General features: G+C 37.0%; 1 pseudogene; it reads left to right on the top strand.

Annotated features, from left to right (window-relative positions):
• On the top strand, positions 1-2,010 carry LOC106323184 (annotated as a pseudogene).
• Positions 2,011-5,328: the final 3,318 nt, after the last annotated feature.

Here is a 5,328-nt window from a genome sequence, read left to right as displayed (position 1 = left end):
ATGGTACGATATGCATCCATGAAAAATCTGGTTGCTCTTTTTGATAGTGATGATGCTCGCTATCGTACTGTGAGGACTAGGGGACATGTAGCTCTAAAGCTTATTGCTGAGATGGCCGTACGTCCATCGGAAGTCCATGATGGCTTGGATCTAATCAAGAAGACCCCTTGCATTTTAGGAAGCATCCAAAATTCACCCGAATTTGGAGAGATGCTAGAGAGTCTAGAGGAATTTCCTTTGCCTCTGACGACTTTAATCAAGAAGCTCGAAGTGTTTGAGATCTGCGAAGCAAAACTCACACTGCAGAAGATAAAGGTGGTCAAGTCTCTATCGGAAACGATGTTATTGCTCAAGAGTGATGGTGAGATATCGGAGAAGATCATGGAGTGCATGAAGTTCATTTGTGAAGGTGAAATTGGGCTTCAAGGTGTTTTGGAGAAAGCAAGTGGGACGGATCTCGTTTCCTTGCTGTCCAAGACCGAGGAAGAGTATAGCAGTCGTAGACAAGCTGATGAGGACGAAACTCAAAGTCTCGTGGTAAAAGGACGTCTAATGATGAATAAGGGGATTTTCGATTTCAAATGGACGCACAAACCAGCTTCTACGTACCAATCAAGTACCAACGTCAATCTAGAAGGAGATGCAATCTGTTACCAATCAAGTACACTACCTCAACCTCAAGATGATACGTGTGGGGTAAGATTTCTTAATTTATTCATGATGGAGCATGGGTTTATGACGAAAGTGAGACAATGTGGTGTAAGTCTTTCATCTTCTTTGGTTTTGTAATGAATCAATCCACAGAACATATATTATACCCTAATATTCGTCTCGCTATTGGTTAGGGGTTCGATATCGAGCATTTGATGAAAACAAAACCAGGCTGTTGTAATTTATGGGCTTCGGAGACCACAAAGGATAAACCCGCCCCCGAGGACATCTTCCTATATGCTAGGTTGAGGATCCATAAGTACAATATGATCCAGGTGGCAAAATTTAAAACTTGTTCTTCTCTCTTGTATTTGTTTCTTGATCTTGCAATCTAATAAATACTTTCACTTTCAAATTCTTCTCAGGGGACTAACTCGCAGCTGCATGGCATAGAGACGTACAATATGTACTGTAAAGCACGTTATTCCATTCACTATGTAACCGCAGTTGCAAAGGATCCAGCTGCCGGCGGTTCCCTTGTAATTTTTCAGACCAAAATTTATGAAGAAGGCTTTGACTTCAGGAGGTTGACTTGTTCTATTGCTAGACCTAAGCCTGGACCACATGGTAACACTGTTGTTTTGCTGCATTACATTTTATATATTTTTTCACATAATGAATAAAACTGTTTTAATCGGAATAAAAACTAATTTCACTAATAAATAAATAAATATATCTTAGTTACCCCGATCCACTCAGGCAATGCACAAAATGCATTGTCTGAGTGGCCGAGGGATAATGCTTTCGATGATAAAAAAGCATTATTACGTGGTAAAATAAGCTAATTATGTTCTTTTTTTTTGGTTCCTCACACTAGCTAGTAAGTCCAGTGTTGCAAGTGATGTGTTTTCTTTTGGCAGGTGAAGAAATCAGAGCTTCGAAAAAATGACTGGATTCGTTTATACTTGGAGCTTGCATTCTTCACTGCAAATGCGAGCCTTCCAAATGTAGTAACCTCTTCTCTTTTCTTTTTTCCAGTGTTACTCGGGTCTCTATTGTTAATAATCACATCTTTCTCGTTCGTTTTTTTCTTTGCAGCTTGATCTGTCGAAGTTGGTCATTACTAAAGTAGCCGTGTATAGTAGCGACGAGAACATGGTTGTGCCAAACGAGAGACTCAATGCCAGAAATGCAATTTTCTACATCAAGTACAAGTACTGCCCAAATAAAAATAAGGCTCATGGTTTCAAGGCTACACGTGATCGCATAGCTATAGTAAGAAGAAACCTTGACAAGTTCTCTGGAGATATCACTCTCTCGTTCGAGGGCATTTGCGAATGGAGGCGTACTTTTCTGTAGAGCATAGGATGGCCAATCAGTCCTATGGCCCGACACGTTGCTCTTACTGTTAAAATGTGGATCACGTAATAAATTATTAACTATTGTCAAAGTTTAATTGGTCGTTTCGTGGGCGGTTGTTTTTTTGGTGTGCATGTTTTAAATCACATGAAATATTTGGATATTTTGAGGTTGACTGTCTTTTGTTTCAAATTACAAGAAATATTTGGATAGTTTTTGGTCAACTGTCTTTAAAACTATGCTTAGCTTTATAAGTGTATGGTCCAGTTGGTAGCCGAGTTGTTAAAAAAAAATTAACTGCAAAAGGATTCTAAAATGACTTCTCTCATCGTCGGTCTCTCAACAGCTTGTTCTTCCACACAAAGCATAGCAACGTAGAAAACGTCCGTCACTTCATGTAATGGAATCGAAGTAAGTCTCGGATCCAACACTTTGACAACAGATTCCTTGTGAGAATCAGTCATCTTACGAACCCATTGCACGATATCGACTCCATCTCCAAATTCACCAACAGGGTTTCTCCCAGTTACAAGTTCTAGAAACATCTTGGAGTCTACTACTCTGAAGTTATTTCTAAGACACAAAAAAGGAAGCCATATAAAGTTTAAAAAATATAAGGAAAAAAAAAAACTCAAAACAAGTTGTTATATCTGAATGGTACCTTGTACATTACGGAAGGTGAAAGTCGACGTTAAAAACCATCTGAATTCGTCTGGGTTGGTATGGAAAACATGCCTCCACGTGTTAGTGGACGTTCCTCTCGCTCGCGCCATTGCTCTTCTTGACTCTGGTCTGACACTTTCTTCTATATATCTGATTCAGATCATGTAACTTGCAAGAAGCTTGTATTATATTCTTCGTACAAATTTGCATAAAAATATGGTTTTAGTCAATTTTCCAGCCTAATCGCGTCAACATGCATGCAAAGCTATAAATACAAAATTAAATCGAATGTAACTCGTTATAAAAAAGAAATGCAATTATAACGATGTCCGTAGGTCTCACCAAAAAGGTCGACCTGTCATTTAATATGTTACCCCATGTACTGACTGTGGACCACGTGTACTGACTGTGGACCACATGTATTCTTCTTCTTCTTTTCTGTAACTGGACCCCACGTTTTCATGCTTGCTTGTCACCTTTGTGATTTTGTGATGCGTTTTGAGAACAAAAGTATTCTGATTAGGCCTGCGAATGGGAATACAGGTATTCGGGTCAGGTTCGGATCGGGTATTTTCAAAACTTGATTTTTCAGGTCCTGAATATTTAGACTCAATTAAGTATTTAGAAATTTTTAGTTCAGATTTGAATCTATTCATATCCGATCCGGATTGGTTCAGATATATAATTTTAATATCTATAAAATTTGAGTCGATTTCTGTAGAATCCGGTTTGGTTCGAGTATATAGGACTCAAACTGGACTCGAAGTATACAAATTGGATCTGAAAACCCAAAAACTACATAAAAACCTGAAAATATTCAAATATCCAAAATACTCAAAAATTTATTTGAAATCTGATTAGAAAAAAAACTGAAAATACTTGAAATTTTACCCCAGTACCCAAACTATATTTTTTTGAAGATCAAAATTTTTACCTGAGACCCGAAACTATACCCAAAAATCTAAATCCGAAACTTAAAAATACCCACAATATCAAAAATATACCAAAATAAACAAATATATCTAATATATAAAATAAGTTTTGGGTATTTCGGATACCCGATCGGGTCTTGGATAGGATCCGAACCGAAACCCGCAGATCCAAAAAAAGATCCAACATGTATTTTAGTATGGATCCAAGTTTGGGTCGGTTTCGGTTCGGATTTTTTGGTATGAATAAAATGCCAACGCCTAATTTAGATGAGATTCAAAAGTTACATACATTAGAAACTCTATAAATTAATATAAACACTTCAAATTAATAAGAATTTTAGTTTCAAGTTTAACCGGTTTAAAATATGATACAAATTGATAAATGAGACGAAGAACGCATTTAACTCTAATCGATAGAAAAGAACATGTTATTACAACTGAGACTAAAAAGATTGGGCAACAATGAGTTAACCCGTTACTTAACTATTTTTGAAATCAGACAAACTTTGTTATACCATCGTTTTGGATATTGGCCTAAAGATAACGGACTTAATAGAAAACGGTTTGGGCTTTGTAGGCCCAATAAAGGAAGATCGAATGTGTGTATATACATGTCACGAGAGGAAACCTAAACAATCTATTGAAAGTGAAAAAATAATAATGGGAGATTCCTCGGCTAAAATGCTTGAGGGATTCAGGAAGGAGCGTGAGTTTATGGAGAAAGTGAGACAATGTGGTGTAAGTCTTTTTATCTTCTTTTGGTTTTGTAATGAATCAATCCACAGAACATATATTATTTATACCTCTGGCTATTGGTTAGGGGTTCGAAAATTGGCAAAGGGTCTTCCTTTTCTGGCTCGGTTTCAACTTTCTCCAAAGTCACTAACGGTTTCTGTTTTTGGCACTTGTTAGCATAATGACCGACCCTATGATATTTGAAGCACCTGGTAGAAAGAGTCTTGCTTGTAGTTTTCACAGCCTTGCTTTTATCAGAAGACAACACATTAGTTTTCAAATCAAAACTTGAAAGAGAAGAAGAATTACTTTGTTGTTTTAGTGCTGAAAAAGTGTTTGTGTTTCCCTTCATTTTGAGTTGTCGAACAACATGAATCGCCTTATGCAACATCTTTTCCAAACTAGCATAAGTCTGAAGCTCGTTCTGATCAGGCACATCACGATTGCTTCTTTTGGCTTTGGTGAAGGGACAATCACCACTTCTCATCATCGCACATGTTTTGTCTCTTCCTTTGTTTCTGCACAAAGTCAAACCCATTAGAAGCAAACTGTTTCTTATCAAAAATCAATTGCTCCTTTTCAAAAACAGTTTTAAAAGGAAAGTAGACGTCTTGTTGTGGTTTTGATTTCTTGAGAAGTCCAAACATCTTGAAACACTTAACAAAGTTAGCAAATAAAAATCCTCACACTCTCGAGTGTTTAGCTCACGATTTTTAGATGGTCACTCAGAGTTCTTTCACTGGTTCAAAGGATGATAGGCAGTAAAAAATCAGCAGTCAAAACCCAAAACAAACTCTTTTTTTTTATCGATTTTTTTTCTCTCTTTTTTTTCTCTTTTTTTTAAAAAAACTGGCGATCACACGGGAGTAAATGAACAGCCCGGATCCAACAAGAAATAAGAAAAGAAAATCGTGGAGAGATGAGAAGATGAGAAGATGAAAAGATGAAATGAAAACAAACCAGCCAAAGTGGCTCTGATACCAACTGA

This window comes from Brassica oleracea, chromosome C2, assembly GCF_000695525.1.
Source record: "Brassica oleracea var. oleracea cultivar TO1000 chromosome C2, BOL, whole genome shotgun sequence".
NCBI classification, from domain to species: Eukaryota; Viridiplantae; Streptophyta; class Magnoliopsida; order Brassicales; family Brassicaceae; genus Brassica; species Brassica oleracea.
Note: the sequence above shows the minus strand (reverse complement) of the source record. Positions and strands in the feature narration are given on the sequence as shown.